Raw genomic sequence first — 22,320 nt, forward strand, 5'->3', positions numbered from 1 at the left:
GGACTTCAATAGTATTAGATATTACATTCTGGTCTGGAGCCCCGGATGCAGCTTGCCCTGGGGTTGGAGGCCTGATTGTGTGTGCATGATGGCGCAGGGGTGAGAAGGTGGTAAAGGAAATTGTTTTGTTGTTGTCTGTTTTAAATTTTGTTGCTGTAGTGGTTGTTGTTTGTACATTCTGGTGAGCTTTGTTGGCATGCTACGTTGATGCCGGAATGTGTGGTGGCATTTGCGGGCTGCCCCCAGCACATCCTTGAGTGTTTTAGTTGCTAATGCAAATAAACAGGTTTCACTGTGTGGTTCAATGTACCTGTGATAAATAAATCTGAATCTATATTTTAAAGGCATCAAGGAATATGAGGGTAGAGCAAAACGTGGCTCTGAGCTACAAATTATAACCATACTAAGTTCAAAGGTTCAAAGGTCCAACTTAATGTCAGAGAAATATATACAATATACATCCAGAAAGGCTTTTTCTTTGCAGCTATCCACAAAAACACAGGAGTGCCCCAAAGAATAAACTACGATTGAATGGTAGAACCCCGAGGTCCCCCCAGCTCCCCCCCCCACACATAAGCAACAACACCCCCCCCCCAACCACCGGCAAAAAAAATCATCGGCACCCACCACCGAGCACTCAAGAGCGAGCAAAAACACTGACTTGCGGTTACCCCAAAGATTTCACATTTCACCCGGTAAACAACATACCACAGCCTCTCTCTCTCCCTAATAAGGGAGAAGGAAGTGTCTGTTTTCCCAGTGGGCAGGGAGACGTAACAAGCAACTCACTGGTTTATGATGTTTAAAGTCTGATCGGTCGCTTTTTTCGAGCTCTGTGCCTGAAGATCTTAAAGATCTCAAGTTTCCAGGTGTATAGCCGTAGATGTTTCGACTGCCTCAATGACACATGTCTCCTGCCATGACACCGACCCTCGATCCACCCGTCTCCAGAGCCCCAAGATCTCAGGCTTCCAAATCCAAGCCGGACTCTTAGGCCGAGCCCTTGGCGGGCCAAACAATGGCCAGTTATGAAACCCCGAGAGCGGGTCCCATTCCCACAAAGAACTGAAGTCAGCGTGTAAGTGAAGGAACACTGAATTGGTAATCAGTTTATTATCGTCACGGGTACTGAGATGGGGTGGAAAGCTTTTGCTTTTGCATTATCCATAGAGATCATTCCAAATATATCGAAGTAGAGTTCTTTGCCAAAGTCTTAGGCACATCTGTATAGCTAGGGTGCCTACGACCCTTACATCATACTGTATTTGTCAATGTGGAGCAGAAAGTGAGTTATAAATCTGGTGGGGGCTAAGGATGTTGGGAATGGCCAGTGTGGAGCGCGACTGCAAGGGTGTGGGACGAGTGGTAGAGAAGGAGAGCCAGAAGTGGGAGGGGGATGGTGGCATGGGTGCAAACACAACCAGCTCTGGGATACCAGACAAGGTCATTTGATTCTAAACAGTTGATTTATTGATCATTACAGGTGCTCCCTGCTCCCTCCCCTTGCCCTTCCCCTTTCCCCAACCACTTTTCCCCTCTTTCTGCCGGCCCCCCCCCCCACCCTTCCCGCTCTCAGTCCACAATAGAGACCCATATCAGAATCAGGTTTATCATCATTCACATATATCATGAAATTTGTTTTTCTGTGTGGTGGTAGTAAAGTGCAGTACATTAAGTTGCTGCAGTTCTGTGCCAAAGTCTTAGGCACCCTAGTCTGTGCATTAGATATTTGCACATTACTGTAGTACTAAAGGAAGGAATATAGAATGCAGAATATAATGTTACAGTTACAGAGAAAGTGCAGTGCATTAGACAGATATAGTATAAGTTCCATGACAAGATAGACTGAGAGATCGAGAATTCATCTTTATTGAATAAGAGGTCCTTTCAAGTCTTACAACAGTCTTATAAGCATCAAGTTCCTTGGGGTGCAGATCTCGGACAATCTCGCCTGGTCCAGGAACGCCACTGGGATTGTGAAATGGGCCCAGCAGAGATTGCACTTTCTGAGGAAACTTAAACAAGCATTACTCCCCACTAACATCTTAATTATGTTCTACAGAGGCGTGGTTGAGAGTGTGCTGACCTTTTGCATCACAACCTGGTACTCCAGCTGCAATGCTGCCGACAAAAAAGCCTTGCAGAGGGTGATTAGGGGAGCAGAGAAGGTTATTAGGGTCTTCCTACCTTCTGTCCGAGACCTCTTTCAGAGTCGATGTCTCCAGAAGACAAGGTACATCATTAAAGACCCCTCACACCCTCTCCATGAACTGTTTGTTCTTCTGCCATCAGGTAAATGTTACAGGAGCATCAAAACTAAAACCACAAGGCTCCTAAACAGTTTCTTCCCACAGGCAGTCAGACTGCTAAATAGCTGCTCCACCTGACTCTGCTTTGGACACTTTTAACTCACATTGGACACTTATAACTTGATTTTAACTGGCATGTGGCTGTTGTGTTTTACTATTTATTGTTGTGTTTACTATTTATTGTTGCGTTTGTTATGTTATGATTGCACTGCTCCTGGGAAACGCTGTCTCATTCTGCCCTGCAGAGCTGATGTATGGTTGGAATGACAATAAAGTTTTTGAATCTTGAATTTTGTATCTTGAATCGTAGAAGCTGTCCTTGAGACTGGTGGTTATTATTGGTTATATGTTTATTTTTGTCACATGTAGCAAGGTACAGTGAAAAGCTTTTCTTAAATAAGATATAGGGGCAGAATTAGGCCATTTGGCTCATTGAGTCTGCTCCACCATTTCGTTTTGGCTGATCTATTTTCCCTTTCAGCCTCTATCTCCTGCCTTCTCCCCATATTCTTTCATGCCTGACTAATCAAGAATCTATTAACCTCTGCCTCAAACCTGAACAATGACTTGGCCTCCACAGCTACCTGTGGCAACAAATTCCACAGATTCACCACTCTTTGGCTAAAGAAGTTCTAAAAGGATGCCCCTCTATTCTGAGGCTGTGTTTTCCCGTCTTAGACATCCTCTCCACAAATCGTTCCTGCAAATTAGATTGCATTGAGTTAGAACTAAGCTAAAACAATAACAATGCAGAATAAAATGTTGAAAGTCCAGAGAAAGGGAATTATAAAGTGCAAGATCCTAACGAGATAGATTATGAGGTCAATGGTCTGTTTTGGTGGTATGTGCTCTTAGACTTTTGTATCTTCTCCCCAGTTTGGGGGGGGAGGGGTGAAGAAAGGAGAATGAACGGGGTCAGAGGATTATGTTGGCTGCTTTTTCCATGGCAGTGGGAAGCGCTGACAGAATCAATGGAGGAGAACTATTTTTAGTCACGGACTGGGCTGCATTCACAACTCTGCAACTTATTGCAGTCTTGCACAGAGTAGTTGCCATACAAAGTTGTGGATAGGGGGACAGGCCAAATGTTCTTTCCCTGCATTCATCCCTGACGTTCTCATATCAGTTGCCAATGTGATCCTTGGGTGGCATGGTGGCAGAGCAGTCAGTACAATTGTTAGAGTGACAGTGGCCTGAGTTTAATTCCCATCGCTGCCCAGAAGGAGCTTGTATGTTCTCCGGAAGGGCCTGTTACTATGCTGTATCTATACATTTTAAAACATAATTTTTTTTAATAGTTTGTTCTCCATAGTACTCAGTCCATCAAGTGCGGCCGTTTTATAAATATACAATCAATGTCATTCAACATATAAACGTAATCTGGTTGCCTAGTGATAGAAGGAACATTAGTGTGTGTACTTGGCATCAACTGAAGTTATGGACATAGTTTGACTTAATGTTTTTTGACCAATTGGGATTCGAGGCACAGCCAGGGAACAAACTTCAAAACTGAAGGAGTTCATCAGCTTTCACGAGATCAGCCATGCAGGTGTATGGCAGCGCCTCTCATGCAGATATCACAATTTATGAGAGTGCTATAATTAAGAACAACATACAGTTTTATCTAAGTTTAATTGTGGTAGTGTTGTGGTGGTGCTGGAAGCATGGAGACACTTGTACAATCCTCACTGATTTGACATAATGCATTTCACTGTTTTTTTTTATGTACACACAGGGAAAAAGGCAAAGACAATGAACTAGAGGTTAAATATCCAACATTTCCAAAAGGTTCTTCAACTACAAGAAATACTGTACAACAGGCCAATAAATGTGGCCATGGTGGAAAGTCGGTCAGATAGCTGCAGGGGCTGGAATTGCTCTCTACATCAAATGGCCTGAGTGCTTTTCACGTTTCAGGTCCATAAGGTGAACAAGTCCTGACAAAGGGTCCCGGCCCGAAACATCGACATCGCTTCTCCCTATAGATGCTGCCTGGCCTGCTGTGTTCCACCAGCATTTTGTGTGTGTTGTTGTTTGAATTTCCAGCATCTGCAGATTTCCTCGTTTGCTCTTTAAATAGACAGTATTTGGGGCATTATGCCTGTTTAAAAATAGGCACAGTACTAGGTTAGTAATGGATAGTGACACAGAATCGATGTTGCTCTAGTCAGTAATTCTGCTTGGTAAATCGTGAGCAATGAACTGAGGCGGGGGAAAGTATGGTACTGGGTCATATGTACTGTGCCAGATCAGTGACTGACACTATCCCGGATCAGCAATGCACACTGTCGCGGCGATCGGACGGAGAGCGAGTGCCGGTCTTCCGAGAGCCGCTCGGGTCGCTGTGTTAACAGCTGCAGTCTGGCTGCCGGGAAATCACATGGCCCAGGGGGAGGTTGCGAAATAAATTCGGTGCCAAGACAGAAGTACATGCGTTTTACGCTCAGTCCAGGTATTGCCTGCAGCCGCTGAGCCATGTGCACTGACATTTGTGATGTGATCTTTCCCTGAGAAGGCACGTTGTCGAATCCCCGGAGTTACTGCCAACATCTGCTCCCTATGAAGAAACAAGCGGCTCCCTGCAAACTCGAGGCAAGTGACACTTGGCGATAAATCGGTCTCCCGGTGCGGGCTTTTCGTACAAGTGGAGAAGTTTCACTAATTGTTGTCGGGGCTTTCTCGCAGAGGGAGTCTTGGTTCGCCTCGGGCGCGATTATTTCCACTAAACTGATCAGGTCGCATCGAATCTGTTTCGCCTGTACTTTCACTTTCGAGCTGTTGTCTTTTACTCTTCCCTGTCTCCGAAATGCTGCGCTGTAAGAGTATCTGCATGCGAATAGACCCGTGTTCCCCAGTCACTGAATCCTGTTGGCCCCCTTCGCGTCGTTAGCCCACTCCCAAGAAAACGTCACCTGCCGAGACCTGACCAGGTAAGGGTTCTCCTTGTCCCTGACTGTAAGAAAACGCAGCAGCGCGCTAGTGTTGCACTTCAGCGCGAGAGGGGTTTTAGCTCCAAATCCAGAAATGATTCAAGGGCTGTTTTGCGAAGGCCTCCTTCCCAGCGAGGTCCTTCAAATGCATCGTCAAGCTTCACCCCTGTGTGCTCGCAGGTACATGTGTGAGGGCTCCTGATTTTATTGTGAGAGCACCGCCTGATCTTCCAATCAATAAGCACCCAAATAGACTTCCATGCTTTTTGTCTGTGTGTGTGCGATCTTGCTGTGGCAAATTTCTTACACAATGACTTTAACCCATTATTGCTGTGACTTGATAGAGGTGTGCAAGATGATAGATGGCTCCCTCCTAATCCGTAAACGCCTTGAGGGATATTTGTTTAATCTTTAAATTTGTGTTTATTAGTGACCAGTTTTTTTTTAGATACAGCGCGGAGCAAGATCCGTGGCGTCCAGCAACCCCCCGATTTAACCCTAGCCTAATCACGGGGTAATTTACAATGACCGAATAGTTCACCAACCCGCAGGTGTTGGGAATGAAGGTGGAAACCGGCGCACACCCAGGTGCTCACGGGGAGAACGTACACATTTCTTACAGGCAGCGACGGGAATCGAACCTGGGTTATTGGCATCGTACCCTCTAATTTGTGATGACCAATGTGTGCATAAAATCTTGTGCTGTGCAATTTTTTTTTGACCAGCGACAACAACATGTGCGCACCGAATAATTTATTCAATAATAACAGTATAAATAAGCCAGTTCTAAAATCTGCGGACGAATCATCGCAAACTCCACGTTGTCAATGCCGTCCGCATTGGAAATTGGAAAAGGAACTGTGATTGTGAGCGATCGTGAAATGTTCCTAACATGCCAACGAGATAGAGGGTGACAACTTTTTGTGTGCAGTTTAAGTTCCTTTGTGAGATAGTAGCAAATGATGTGTGCATGCACACACCTTAGAGGATACGTTGATTGCTGGCACAGTAAAGGATTGTGCTGACCACTTCACTACTGTGCCCCCGCCCCAGCCTCTTGGTTTGGGTTTTCACCTCCTCACCCCATCCCCTGTGAAACCCCATTATTAAAAGATTAGTCAAGCCCCGTCCTTTCGTGAGAACCGCCTTTTGGCAAAGGAGAGATGTACCAAATCAGATCCACTGTCACTGACTTACAATGTGTGAAAGTTGTTCTGCAGCCAGAAAGCGGTGCGAAGAGTTGAAATTACTATAAACCTTGGAGTAAATAAATAGCGTTATAAAAACAGGAACAGCAAGGTAGTAGTGTCCATGGGTTAAGAGACCACTTAGAAGTCTGAAGCTGTTTTTGAATCGTTCAATAGTGGATCTTCAGCCTCCTGTACTACCTTTCTGGTGGCAGTAACAAGAAGAGGGCATGTGTTCAATGGTGGGGATTGTTAATGATGTAAACTGCCTTCCTGTGGCCTGTTGCGTTCCACGGCATTTTGTGTGCGTTGCTTAAATTTTCAGCATCTGCTGATTTTTTAGTGTTTGCCCTTTATAGTGGGGAGGGTTGTACCCATGATGGAACTGGTTGAGTCTATAACGCTCTGCATCCTCTTGCGATCCTGTGCACTGGATTCTCCCCACCAGACACTTGTGGAAGGAGTGAGGAGAATAGTCTTAGTTGGGTAGCTTTTGAAAAGTGATGGTCTTATCTCTTTGAGGTCGTTAAAATCATGAGGGGCATGGATAGAGTGAAAACGTTTTTTCTCCCCCCAGGGTAGGGAAATTAAGAGCCAGAGATGACAGGTGAGCTGGGAAAATTTTAATGTAAATCTGAGAGGCAACTTTTGTGTGGACAGTGGATGGTCCAGATATAGAACAGGCTGCGAGAAGAAGTGGTAGAGGCAGGCACAATAGCAGCTTTCAAAAGATAGCTGAATCGGTATGTGGATTGGAAAGGATTACGGGGATAGGACCACATGCAGGCAAACGGGACTTGCTTGGAAGGGCTTCTTGGTCAGGGTAGAGCAGCTGCACTGACGTATGATTACATTATGATTGAATTTCTCATGCAAATGGAGGGTGCAATAGCTTGATCTTAAAACTTGTTTAGTGTTCTGAACAAGGAAGGCTACAAGGGGATGAAGGAGGAGTTGGATAGAGTAGACTGGGAACACAGGCTATATGATGGGATGCCTGAGAAACCGTGGAAGACTTCCATTGAGATTTTTCTTTGTGCTCAACAAAAGTATATCCCAGTTAAAAGCAAGGGCAGTAAGGGTAGGGAGAGCCAGCCATGGAAAACTAAGGAACTAAAGGAAGGCATCAAACTAAAAGCTCATGCGAGGTATCTGGAAAGAAATGGATCCATCAGGCAGACGCAGCATGGATTCAGCAAAGGCAGGTCCTGTTTGAGGAACTTACTGAGTTCTTTGAGGATATAAAAAGCACAATGGATAGAGGGCAACAAATGGGTTATTTACGTGGATATTTAAAAGGCATTTGATAAGGTGCCGCATAAAAGACTTATCCATAAAATAAGGATGTGTAGAGTTGGTGGTGATGTATGAGTATGGATAGAGCAATAGAAAGCAGAAAGTTGGGAATCACGGGTGTTTCTCTGGTTGGCAAAGAGTAGTAAGCGGTGTGCCGCAGGGGTCTGTGCTGGGCCTGCAACTGTTCACGATATACATTAACAAAATGGAAGAGGGGATCAAGTGTAGTGTAACTACGTCTGCTGATGACGCTAAATTAAGTGGAAAAGCAAACCATGCAGAGGATACGGAGAGTCTGTAGAGAGATATAGATAGCTTAATTGAGTGGGCAAGGGTCTGGCAGATGGAATACAACGCTGGTAAACGCAAGGTCATCTGCTTTGGAAGGTAAAATGGAAGATCAGATTATTATTTAAATGGTAAAAGATTGCAACACAGAGGTGTACAGAAGGACTTGAGAGTGCTTGGGTGTGAATCGCAAAAGGTTGGCTTGAAGGTGCAGCAGGCTATCAAGAAGGCAAATGGAATGTTGGCCGAGAGAGATTGAATTTAAGAACAGGGAGGTTATGCTGCAACTGTTTAGGGTACTGGTGAGGTACTGAAGTACTGCATGAGCTTCTGGTCTCCTTATTTGAGGAAGGATATTCTGGCTTTGGAGGCAGTGCAGAGAAGGGTCACTAGGTTGGTTCCAGAAAGGAGAAGGTTAGACTATGAGGGAAAATTGAGTCGCCTGGGACTGTATTTGCTGGAATTCAGAAGGATGAGAGCAGATCTTACAGAAACATATAAAATTAGGAAAAGGATAAATAAGATAGAGGCAGGAAGGTTGTTTCCACTGGTAGGATAGACTAGAACTAGTGGACATAGCCTCAAGATTCAGGGGAGTAAATTTAGGACTGAGATGAGGAGGAACTGCTTTTCACAAAGAAGCAGTGGAGGCTACCCTCAGTAAGTATATTTAAGACAAGGTTGGGTGGATTTTTGCATAGGAGGGGAAATAAGGGTTATGGGGTAAAGGTAGGTAGGTGGAGATGAGTCCACGGCCAGATCAGCCATGATCTTATTGAATAATGGAGTAGGCTTGATGGTCCAGTTGGCCTACTCCTGCTCCTTATTCTTACGTTCATATGAAGGACCTTTTCTGTGCTGTATGATTTTATGACCTCCTTCTGCACTGTTCTAGGACATGCAGAATCATTTCTCAAACCCCCTTTTTAGCAGGATTCAGCTGTGGCTGTAGCACATACTCCTCCTTGCAACAAAATACCAGGGTAATCAATGTATGTGGACTGACTTACTGAATCTCCACCTTTTGGACTCTTTGCTGCCAGCGCCAACACAGCATGCCCATCATGTTCGGCAGAACAGCACAAGCAGCTGCAACAACTACACAAAACAAGCCCCTTTTTCTCTCAGATGCACAGACAGGCCTGCAACCACATGAGAGGCTGCCTCTGGTCCCCCAGACTTCCAGTCCCTGGCCTGGACATAGGGCCTACAATTTCTGGACACCACCTCACTATTCCTCTTCCATGCCATTTATTTATTTATTTATTTATTTATTTATTTATTTATTTATCTATTTATTTGTTTATTTATTTATTTATTTATGCAACTTATAGTGATTTTTATGTCTTGAACTGTTCTGCTACAAAACAATGCAAAACCGTAAGTTTCACAACATTCCTGTGATAATAATTTAGATTCAGATTCTGCAGCCTATTCAAAACAGCCTTGCTATTCAATATGATCAAACCAATCTATCCCAGGCTTCCTCGGTTCCACATTCTCCTAATCCTCAGTCTCCTGATCACTAAAAGGTATTTTTAATGAGCTGGACTCTCCAACTCTCCAGGGTGGAGAATTCCAGAGATTCACAACACCACGGTGAGAAGAGATTTCTGCATCCCTTAGTTACAAATGCTACCTCCCCCACCAATGCCCGATTTGGAAACTGTGCCCTCTTTCGAGACTCTCCCACCTGAAAACATCTAGACATCTACCCTATTATATCTCCTTAGGATAAAATATGTTCCAAAAACCCTTGTCTGTGAATTCTCTAAACTCCAAAGAAAACAGACCCAAACTGTTTAACCTCCCTTGGCCAGCCAAAGCAATCAATTACCAAGCTCAGAGTAATGCAATTATTAAAGGAAGCATAAATCCTTGATATACTTAACAGCTTGAGAAAGGGAACTAAAGAATTCTGCTTCCTCTTCTTATGGGCCTACAGTTTCAAACTAAGAGTCCTTATTGGATGGTAGTAGGTAATAACTTTAGTAGGAAATTATAAAAGACATCAGAATCAGAATCATTATCATAGACTTACATATGTCATAAAATTTTGGTTATTTTTGCTGCAGCAGTACGGTGCAATACATTAAAAATACAAAAGGTTACAATGAAAAATATGAAATAAAAATATTGCAGGAAGAGAGCAAAATAGGTAGTGTTCATGAGTTCACGAGCCGTTCTGAAATCTGGTGGCGGACAGGAAGACGTTCTTTCTAAAACATTGACTATGCATCTTTACTCTCCTGTACCTCCTCCCTGATGGCAGTAATGAGAAGGAAAACCCTGAATGCTGGGGGCCATCAGTAACTCTTGAAACGTCACCTTTGGAAGATGTCCTTGATGTTGATGAGGCTTGCTCCCATGATGGAGCTGGCTAAGTCTACAAACCTCTGCAGCCTTTTCTGTTCCTGTGCAATGGTGCCTCCATACCAGTCTGTGATATAATCAGTGAAGATACTCTCCATGGTACATCTATAGAAATTTTCTAAGGTAGTTTAGCAAATCTTCTGAAACCCCTAATGAAGTAAGGCCACACACAGGTGTGCCTTCTTTGTGATTGCATCAAAATATCAGACACAGGATAGATTCTCTGAGATGCTGACACCCAGGAACTTAAAGTTGCTCACCCTCTCCACTGCTGACCCCTCAATGTGTTCTCCTGATTTTTGCCTTCCTGAAATCCAAAATCAATTCCTTAGCCTTACTGATGTTGACTGCAAAGTTGGTGGTGTAACACTGCTCAATCAGCCAACGTATCTCATTCCTGTTTGCTTCCTTGTCACCATCTGAGATTCTTCCAACAGTTGTGTCATTGGCAAATCTATAAATGGCCTTCGGGTTGTGCCCAGACGGAGTCATGGGTGTAGAGAGTGTAGAACAGTGGTTGAGTATGCACTGTTTGTCAGTGAGGATGAAATGCTATTTCCGATCTGCCGACTGTGGTTTCCCAGTGAAGTGTACAGTTATAGAGAGTACTACTGAGGGACAGGTTCTGAAGTTTGCTGATTAGCAGAGAGATGACATCGAACGCTGAGCTGTAATCAATAAACAGCAGCCCACGGCAGGAGTTGCTGTAGTCCAAGTGGTCCAGAGCCAAGTTGAGAGTGAGTAAGATTACTTCCACTGTAAAACTGTTGTGGGCGCCGCAATAGCATAGTGATTAGTGCGGCACCGGTATCCAGAGTTCGGAGTTCAACTCCAGTGCTGACCGTAAGGAGTTTGTACGTTCTCCCCGTGAACAGTGTGGGTTTCCTTCGGGGGCAACAATTTCCATCCACAGTCCAAAAGATTGACGGATTTGTAGATCAACTGGTCATTGTAAGTGGTCCTGTGATTAGGCTAGGGTTAAGTGAGAGTGTTGCTGGGTGGTGCTGCTCATTGGGCTGGAAGAGCCCATACCTCATTGTATCTCTAAATAAATAAACAAACAAATTGCAATGAATAGTGAGAATTTATTTGCTCATGGGCTGTCACTGCCAATGGCAGCACTTACCGTATATCCCTTGTAGCCTCTCAATTGAGGAGCTAATTAGTCTTCAGCACTGGGGGTGGGTGGCAGGTATAGTCTGGATTATGTAAGGATGGCAGATTGCCTTTCCAGTGAAATTGTAGTGAACCAAGCAGGTCTTTACATGGAGGTGCAAGAGATGCAGATGAATAAACATGAGCAAGGTCCATCTCAATGGACGTCAGACAGCATCCGCAGAGGGAAATAGATTAAGTCCTCTCATCCAGCCTCTAGATGATGGGTCTCAACCTGCAGTGTCAACTTCCCATTTCCCTCCACCCTTGGTTTTTATATGGTTTCATCACTGAGATTAGCTTCTTTTTTCTTCTTCAAAAATCCTTTTTTAAAAAATTTATTTGAATTCTCTGTGGGACAGGGATGGCCAACCTCTGGCGCATGTGCCAAAAGTGGCGCTTTGCACCCCAGTGATAATAATAAAAAAGTAAGCCTACTCATGCAAAAAGTATTAACCAAAAACCGATTCGTAGAAAAAAATCCATAACAGGAATTAGCTTAGAGCTAGAAATGGGTTTTATTGAGAATAAATCTAAAACTTATTAATTATTTTTAGCGATTTGATTATTTAGTGCACACCTTTTGGTGAATGTTATCTTCTTTCACATTAATCTGTTTTCAATTGTAAAGTGTTCAACGAGTCAAACTAGGAAAGAAGGACTTTTGTTTGGCAGTTGTTCCATAACTGTTCGATACACATTTGATACTTGTTTGATCTTGAGGCACTAGGTGTCTGTACCAGCAGTGCGTCGCAGGTTTTTGCCAGTTTACAATTCACGCTCATGCGCTATGGAGTTGTGCTTTGTTCATCCGTTGTGAACATTTGTAGTTTTATACTTTTTCGAAAATTAAGCCTTGTTTTTACATTCAGTTACCCATCACAGTGCAAAAGAAAAGCAGAAAGTGATAGTAAGCGTGAATTCAATTCAATGAGTTATTATTTATAGCGGGTCCGTCAGGAAAACCGTTCTGCATTGTCTGTGAAAACACTTTCTCACATAATGATCTTAATAGACACTATAAAACACAACATCAGACTGAAATAGAAGGAAAACTGAAGCTGGTGCTTGAGTCTGAGTTACAGAAAGAATATGTGATTAAGAAAAAGAAAGAAATGAAAAGAAAACAGAATATATTTGTTAAAAGTCTCATTAAGGTAAGTAATGTTTATCTTGATTTTATATTAAATAAATATATCATGTAAAAATGCTAAATATGTCTATATTAACATATGTCTACAAGAATTGAATGGGGGTGCAAGAGTTGTATGGCACATCTGAAAAAAGTTTACACATGGAATGTAAAAGGTTGACCACCCCTGCTGTGGGATTTGAACTCAAGGTGCATAGTCTAGAACTCCAGCTGCTAGTCTGGTAACGTAGCCACTGCATTATCACATCGCTTGGTATGACTGTCCGCAGATGATATGGTTACAAGGGTGTGGCTCTGTTGATCCAGCACATAAATAAACACTTGAGGGAAGAGGGAATGATTCACTGTTCTGAGGTTTGCTGGTGGTGGAGAAGTGGTGCAGGCTAAACACTAGCATGGATTAGATGGAATCAATGGCCAGTGTCTGTGGTGATGCTTTATGTACTCTAATGAAAACAAACAACTGGTTCTTAGTCGAACACCACATGCTGAAACTTACTAGTTGATGTTGGGAGTTGTTCAAATTCTGATGTACAATCTTAAAGTATCTTTACTTTTTATTTGTTCAACAATGAAAAATGTCAATGTTTGTGCTAACACTTTCAGGAGATTACATTGGTAAAGCACGCTTATCTGAGATACGGCATGGCCAGATAATCGAGAGGACATTTTATATTATGTAACTAAGGGCAGTTGAAAGCCCCGAGGCAGATTACTTGGTTTAGAAGGGAAAGGAGGTTATGGCAAAGGGTCGGCTAGGGAGTGGGGAGAGGGTTTGTGTGGGGTACGTGCATGGATGCCATCTCATTCTATACGGTACATTCTGCAATGAAGATAGTGTGTATACCAAACCTAACCATGAGGGGATTAAACCATAGAACATGAAACAGTAGTGCAGTCACTCAAATTGAGTATGATGTTCTCCAAAGGGGTTGTCTATTGGCATGTCCTCAAGTGGTTGTAGGGGCCAGTCTGCATTCTACATATTCCATGGGACTTAATCCAGGATGTTAGCATGGATTCCCTGAATTATCAAGGGAATGATTTAATTATTTTCAAGTTAGTTTGAGCCTGTTGGAATTTTAGTGTGCAATTCACCTTAACACCCTGAGATTTTCAAACATGTCAGTAAGAGGTTCTCATTCCATTTCTAATGAAGGATCTAAACCCGAAATACTATCTCATTTCCCTCCAGAAATGCTGTCTGCCCATTATGCTGCTCTGGGACTTCTTTTTTTACTGATTTTCATTCCAGCACCTGCAGTCGGCTGTGTCTGCATACTGACCTTCCTCACAGACTTGCAGTTTTTAGCTCATGGGATATTATTGCTGTGTTTTCATGTTAATCTCGACAAGCCAAATGTTGGGCTGTAGCTATGGAGTTGTACAGTACAGAAACAAGCCCTTTGGCCACCTCATTCATACTAGCCACTTTGCCCACATCGGGCCCATAAACTTGCCTATTGAAGTGCCTGTCTAAATATCACTGAAACACAGTGATTCTATTTAATTCTGACTACCTCCTCCGTCACTATGTTCCAGGTATTAACCACCTTGATGTGCATTTAATCTTCAAATCCACTTTATAATCAGAATCAGGTTTGTTATCACTAGCACATCATGAAATTAATTTTACTTCGTGGCACACATAAAGAATAACTAAGTCAGCAGTAAGAGACCCGGATCTGGGCCGTACCTTCCAAATATCTGGACCAGACTTGCACTACCTTACTTTCCCTTTTCTGTTTTCTAATTATGATTATCACTGTGATGATTGTATGCTCTAGTATCAATTGTTTGGTGACAATAAAGTAAAGTTTGTAATAAATAGATTAGGTGGATAGAGCTAAACAGTGAAGTAGTGTTCATAGTTCATAGACTGTTCAGAAGTCTGAAGGCGGGGGAGGGGGGGGGAAGAAGCTATTCCTAAAATGTTTATTGTACAGAAGCATTAAGTCACACACTCAAAGATTTAGGTTCTTCCCCTTTGCCATCTGATTTCTGAATGGCCATTCAACCCATAAACATTACCTCACTACTTTTTATTTCTATTTTTGCACTGCTTAACTATTTTATATATATATATATATATATGCTTACTGTAATTAAGGTCCATTATTATGTATTGCATTATACAGCTGCCGCAAAGTCAACAAATTTTACAGCTTATGTCAGCGATATTAATCCTGATTCTCTAAACCCCTTCCTCGCACCTTAAACCTGGGCCCTTTTGTTTTTGATACCGTTACCATAAAAGAAATGTTTCTAGAGCAACATACAAAAAGTGCTGAACTCAGCAGGTCAGGTAGTATCAATGTAGAGAAATAAACAGTCAACACTTGAGCCAACATGCTTCAACAGGACGACAAAGTCTCATGATTATGAAAAGATTATATCTGTCCCAAGTCTCATAGCATTATACATACCCCTATCATATCACTCCTCATTCTCTTGCACCTGAAGGAAATCAAGTCACTCTATCCAATATCTCCCTAAGTTCCTCCAGTATAGGTAAGGTCCTGGTGGACAGCCTCTGCCCTCATGCCATCACCACCATATCCTTCCTGTAGTGTGGTGACCAGAAATGCACGCGGTACTGCAAGTGCTTTGTAAAGTTGCTTTATTGACCTTAAAGTGAGGGTGGCACGATAATGTAGCAGTTAGCATAACACATTAGAGTGCCAACTGTAAGATCGGAGTTCAGTTCCCACCGCTGTCCCTAAGGAGTTTATAAACTTTCCGAGACCATGTGGGTTTCCTCTGGATGCTCCAGTTTCCTTCCGCATTCCAAAGATATATGGGATAGGATTTGTAAATTATGCACATGTTCTTGCCGGGGTGCTTTCAGGGTGCCAGTTGACACGTTGCACTGAACCTATCGACGTTTCAATGTAAATGTGACAAATAACGCTATCTCCTTAATCTCTTTAAATCCCATTTCGTACATCCCTGTGGTAAGAGGTACACACAACATATGGCTGTGTCCCTCCATTTCCGTCATCTCAGTGCCAGCCTTTTGTTCGGCTGCTCTGTAGCTGTCACGCACTGATTAATTTAAGGTCTGACACTTGTTGCAATGTGGGTGATCATGCCTCAGTTAGAACACACCCAGGGAGAAATTGGCTCCAACTTGTATATGGACATTTCACCCTAATATTTACCATTTCCAGGTGTCATTTCTGTGTTTAATAACGATCATAAGATATAGAACTAGGCCATTTGGCCCATCAAGACCATGCCACCATTCAGTCATGGCTGATTTGTTACTCTTCTCAACCCTCTTCTGCTGCCTTTGAAACCCTCCACTTTAACTATACCTAATGATTTGGCCTCCGCAGCTGTCTCTAGCAATGAATTGCACAGATTTGCCACCCTCTGGCTAAAGGAACAAGCCTGCTCATATTTCCTCTGTTACTAACACTGGGAACTTTGTGCAACTTCTGTCAAAAACCATGCAGGTTCTGTTTCTACCTCTGTTAAATCTTGGTTACATCGATTAGTTAACTTTTTATGATGGACTCTGATTGGATGTTGCTGTTATTCACAGCAGATGTCTGATGCATCCAGAAAGGGCGTTTACCAAATATCTGGTAGTTCTTTTGATCCTTGGAACCAGATTTAACAATGGGCTGATGGGGTGGCCTCCCATTCCCAAAGACTAATAGTTTACATAAGAGATTATGTAAACGCTGGAAATGCAGAGTAACTGACACACAAAATGCTGGAGGAGCTTAGCAGGTCAAGCACCATCTGGGGAGAGGAATAGACATAGTTTATCAACAGAGAAAGAGGCTTCAAATGCAGCCCTTCCCACCACAGCCAGTGAAAAAAGAAGGTGCTGGAGCTATTCAGCATCTGTGGAAAGAGAAAATCTATTGTTATTTCACATTGATAGCTCTTCCTCAGCACTGGGACTTTTGTGTGAATATACAATTAGGTAGCCAGTTGTGCAACAAAAACTGCTGCCTCATTGCTCCAGAAACCTAGGTTCAATCCTGACATTTCCCTGTACTTCAAGGTGTGTGTATTTTCTCCCTGTGACTTCGTAGACTCCCCCTCCCCTCGTGCTCCAGTTTCCTCCCACTTCCTAATACGTGCAAGTGAATTGCAGCTGGTGTGTGTTAGTGCTGGTGAGCGGTGAAATCTGGGAGGAGTGGAAAATGGGATTAACACAGACGGGTGCTGGATGGCCAGCATGCGTTTGTCGGGAGGCAGGAGGAGAGAAAGGTTGAGAAAACGGGAGGAAGAGTAGAAAGGCGATTATTTGTCACGTGTACATGTTGGGCAGCCTGCAAGTGCCGCAGTGCTTCTGCCGCCAACAGGGCATGCTCGCAGCTCACAAACCCTAACGCGCATGCCTTCAGAACGTGGGAGAAAACTCGGGCAGGCAGAGAAAACACTTGCGGTCATGGGGAATAGAGTGGAGGGAATTAAATCCCGATCTTATGGCTGGCACAGTAAAGCAGTGTGCTAACCGCGTCACCCCGCTTCTACTGCGCAGCCTCTGCCTCAGGTGGGACCAACTGAGCTGAGGTTTAGACCAACATCAATGCAGAGCACTCTGGTGTTCATAATGGTTTTGGAGAGTGCCACAAAAATGCTAGCCCTTCGTCCTCATTGAAATCGGTTTGAAAATTCCCAACTTGAAGAGAGGTGAAGAACACCCGCGATCATTAATGTACAGGTGTCCCCCGCTTTACAAATGTTCACTTGACACCACTTTGCTTTTACAAAAGACCTACATTAGTAACCTGTTTTCGCATTACAAAGAGGATTTTGGATTTTACGGAAATTTTTCCCATATAAGTTAATGGTTCTTCGCTTTACGCCATTTCAGCTTAAGAAAGGTTTCATATTCATAGGAATGCTCTACCTTTGTAAAGGGGGGGGGGGACACCTGTACATGATTCAGGTATGTGAAAACATTGACAGCAACAGGGGATCATTAACATTGTGGTTAAAGACTGAGATAATGAAAATTTACGCAATTGTACACCCATGCTATTATCTGTATGGGTGTGTTTGAAATTACAATTAATTATCTAGTAAGATTAATTCAGAAACATTGTTTTCTTCCACATTGCACAATTAACTCATGGAATTTTCAAATCTTACAGTAGAGGTTAAAAGTTATACCTATTGACTTCCTGCCCGGTGACTGTAACTGTATGTCACAAACTAAAATACTGCAGATGCTGGAAATCTGAAATAAAATCAGGCAAAGCTAGAAAAAGAGTCGTTCGGCATCGTAGTGGTTATTGCAATCACTTTATAGCACCATATCATCGATGGGGGTTCAATTCCCGCTGCTATCTGTAAGGAGTTAGTACTTTCTCCCAGTGACCACATGAGTGTTCTCTGCATGCTCTGGTTTCCTTCCACCTTCCAAAGATGTGCGCGTTCGGGTTTGTGAGTTATGGGCAGGCTGAGTTGGCTTCGGAAGAGTGACCACACTTGTGAACTGCCCCCCCCCAACACAATCCTTGCTGATTTGATTTGATGCAAATGACGCATTTCGCTGTGCATGTGACAAGTAAAGCTAATCGTTACCTATCTTTCTCTAAAAAAAAAGCTCAGCAGGCCAAGCAGCCGCTGTGAAGTAAGAAACAGATTCCATGTCAGTCGCTTTTCGTCAGAATACAGGCTCTGTAATGGGATCAGGTGGTTGGAGAGAATCAATAAATAGCAGTGTAGTTGTGTAAGCAAGATAGGTAAAGGGCATCAACAAATCACAGAAAGTGAGTCTCAAGGAGAAGCAAACATGAAAACGTGAATAAACAAGAGGAGATTGCCTATCTAATTGTTTTTTTCACCCTTCCATTATAGATCAAGCTTATTCAGCTTGGAAAACTAAGGGATTACTAAGATTTTCTGATTTATTTTTAGATAATTGTTTCATGTCTTTTGAACAATTATCCAACAGATATAACTTGCCGAGATTTCATTTTTTTAGATATTTACAGATTAGACATTTTTTAAGTTCTGTACTCTCTACGTTTCCAAATTTTGTGCCTTCAGATACTTTGGAGAGTTTATTTGAATTAGACCCTTTTCAAAAAGGGCTTATTTCAAAACTTTATAATATAATTATGAAGATACGTTCAGAGCCCCTTTATAAGACTAAACAGGATTAGGAAAGAGAGCTTAGTTTTAGTATTTCTAGTGAGAATTGGGATAGAATTCTTCAATTAGTTAATACATCATCGTTATGTGCCAAACATTCACTAATACAATTTAAGGTTGTACATAGGGCCCATATGTCCAAGGATAAATTAGCTCATTTTTACTCTCATATAAGTCCTATTTGTGATAGATGTCATTCTGAAATTGGGTCTTTAATTCACATGTTTTGGTCGTGTTCATTTTTGGAGAAATATTGGAAAGATATTATTTCTGCGGTTTTGAATATTGATTTACAACCTCATCCTATTACCGCAATTTTTGGTTTACCAATGTTAGATTCACAGCATTTATCTTCTTCAGCCCGTCGAATGATTGCATTTCTAACTCTGATGGCTAGAAGATCTATATTGTTGAATTGGAAAGAAATTGATCCTCCCACTGTATTTAATTGGTTCTCTCAAACTATGTTATGTTTAAATTTAGAAAAAATTAGAAGTGGTACTTTTGAGACTTCTATTAAATTTGAAAAGTTATGGAGACCATTTATTCAACATTTTCATATGATGTAATATGACCCTGTGCCAAGTACATTTGATTTCCCAGCTTTTAGCTTATGTATTTTGAGAGGACCGGAAGTGACGGCATTGATGAATACTTATTTTTGTGAGATATTATAAACAGCCCACTTTTTTTTTCCTTCTCTTTTGTTTGTTTTTTTTTCTTTTATATTACTTATTAGTTATAGTTATTAGATTAGATTAGTTAGCTTTGCATTATATAAATTTTTTTTTGTTTTTTTTCTTTCTTTTTTCTGTTTTTTTTATATTATACATTATGAAATATTTAGATTTACTATGTCCATACATATATCTTATGGCTTATGTCTTGGTAAACTCATTTATATTGTAACTATTATGTATGTTTTTTTCATATGTAATGGAATGTGTATGTTGGTAATTTCTTTATCAATATATCATCTGTATTCTGTCCATATTATTAATATTAATAAAAAGATTTAGAAAGAGGAGATTGCCATGTAAATGACTGGCAGGAAAGAATTCAATCACGATCCTACGATTCAAACCGGCTGTTGCTCCTTTAATTATGTTGAATGGAAAAGCCTAAAAGGATTAAAAATGCAGGTAGCATCTCTCCCTGAAAAGAGAGCAAATAATTAATGTCAACAAACAATACAAATCAGGAATCTAATTTGGACAGAGCCACATTAATCTCAGGAATAATGTGGTTTGTGTCCTGTTTTAGGTTATGCAATGCCACAAGTAAACAGTTTGAATCTAACACACTGCATCATTGTTTATGCTGGAATGAGTGCTGTTGGTATAAATCCCTTCTAACACACAATTTTAGGCTTCAACTGCAAAGGGCAAATTTATGAAGGACATTGTCGTGTCTTTAATGTTTTAGTAATATTTAAGTAACCTTGTATTGCTTGATTAAGTACTTAAATAATTCATTACAAGTTGTGTGTAAATACTTGTTAATTGCATACACTATGATATGCATACACCTCACTTAAAGTAAACCCAATGTTAGACTCACATTTCATAATCCTTTGTCTTCCTTTGAACTAGTTTAATGTTTTGAAGTTACAAAACACAACAGACATGGGTTATTATACACCAATGACTTCTTCCTCTTCTGCTTCTAAAACAGCTTAGCATGGTCAAGGATGACTTTTTGAGATGGTCTCTTTTTCTCAGGCAAACAAAGGTTGAAACGCTGTCCTGGAGGTGGTGAAATTTATCATCAGTGTGAGGTGGGTGTTCCTACCACACAGACATGATAGAATAAGATTATAATCCAACAGCAAGGGGGTCCAGGAAGATTCTCACATATGTGTATATGGACTTGCTTGTGTTTCCCACTTAGCACACACACAGAGCTTCTATGTGCTCCTGAAGCACGATTCCAAAGATCTCAATAACCTCTTCCACCTCCTGGCTCTCACTTCATATCGCCTTCTCTGCACACCCATCCTCCGTCTCACCCTTCCTACTCTGGCTTCTTCGCCTTCCTTTCAAGTTCTGGTAGAGGCTCACAGTCCAAAATGTTGGCTATTTATTCCTCTCCATAAAGGCTGCCCGACTTGCAGAGTTCCTCCAGCCTTTTGCGTATGTGAGAAAGTGAAGGAGGTTGTTTCCATTGCGAGGAGCAAAATGACGCCCGCCAGGAATTGAACAGGAGGTAGAGACACAGGTCCCCAGTGCAGGGTTGTGACTAGAAACCTGTATATTCCTTCCCCCCTCCCCCCGACAGCAGATGCTGCTCAGCTTACTGACTTCCTCTGGCAAATTGCTTGTTCCTGGAGCAATAAATAATCTAATGCTCTTTGACCCATTTCATAACCACAAAATATCACCCCCCGCCCCCATGGCCAATTATTTCTTCCTGAACTCTGAATGCTGTGAGCTGAGGCATAAATGTTGACCGGGTCACCAAGAAAACCCCTGGCCATGTAATGGGAGCTTTAATTTATCTAAAGAATATTCAGAAGTATTGAACCAGCATCGCATCGTGTTTGCACTAAGCTGTCAGCTGCGGTTACGGAGTGGGGGTGCTTAAATGCACAGCCTTCAGACACATTAAGGAGAGCCGCAATGAGTCTGTTTTCTAGCTTCGCTGGAACATTAAGTGGTCCCGTCACAAACACAAGATCTGCTCGTGCTGGAAATCCGAGCAATACACTCAAAGTGTTGGAGGAACTCAGCAGGCCAGGCAGTATCAGTGGAAAAGAATACAGTCGACATTACAGGCTGAGTCCCTTCATCGGGACTGGAAAGGAAGAGGAGAAGTCGGAGTAAGAAGGTGGGGGAGGGGAGGAAGACGTGCAAGCTGGTAGGTGATAGGTGAAACCAGGAGGGGGAAAGGGGTGAAGTAAAGAGCTGGGAAGTTAATCAGAGAAAGAGATAACAGGCTGGAGAAGGGGGAATCTGATAAGAGAGTGTAGAAAACCATGGAAGAAAGGGAAGGGGGTGGAGAAGCAGAGGGGGGTGATGTACAGGTAAGGAGATAAGCTGAGATGGGGAATGGTGAGTGGGGGGGTGCAGTTATCAGAAGTTAGAGAAATCGTTGTTTATGCCATCAGGTTGGAGGCTGATCAAGTGGTCCCAATAATTCATTTGGTTTATCTGTAACTGATTTGAGAAATGGGCTTAAGGAGGGAGTGGGGTGTCTTCACCATGCCTGTTACATGTAGATCCAGTCTGTACCATTGCGTTATGATCATTAAAGTGGTAAAGACAGCAAAAGCACAAACACATGTAGGTGCTGGAAGTCTTGAGCAAAACACACAAAATGTTGGAGAAATCAGCATATCAGGCAGCACCAATAGAGGGGAATAAAATGCCAACATTTCTGGCCAAGACCTTTCATCAGGACTGGGAAAGAAGCTCTTACTCATTTATAATGTCTGATCTATTCCCAATGAATTTCACTCCTGATGTATTTCAGTTTATCACTATAAACAAGCTGAATAGATTGATGAA

The 22,320-nt window shown here is 42.3% G+C and overlaps 1 protein-coding gene across 2 annotated transcripts in view; it reads left to right on the forward strand.

The window, feature by feature from the left end:
* Window positions 1–4,522: 4,522 nt before the first annotated feature.
* LOC132381044 (uncharacterized) overlaps window positions 4,523–22,320 on the forward strand; it is a 92,792-nt gene continuing 74,994 nt past the window's right edge. Inside the window, exon 1 of one of the 2 annotated variants that reach the window (XM_059950158.1) lies at window positions 4,523–4,901. The gene's annotated coding sequence lies outside the window, so the exon portion shown is untranslated. Of the gene's footprint in view, window positions 4,902–4,970; window positions 5,240–22,320 lie in introns of those variants that run through there. The other variant, XM_059950159.1, reaches the window with a different exon arrangement.

This window comes from Hypanus sabinus, chromosome 25, assembly GCF_030144855.1.
Source record: "Hypanus sabinus isolate sHypSab1 chromosome 25, sHypSab1.hap1, whole genome shotgun sequence".
Lineage (NCBI taxonomy): Eukaryota > Metazoa > Chordata > Chondrichthyes > Myliobatiformes > Dasyatidae > Hypanus > Hypanus sabinus.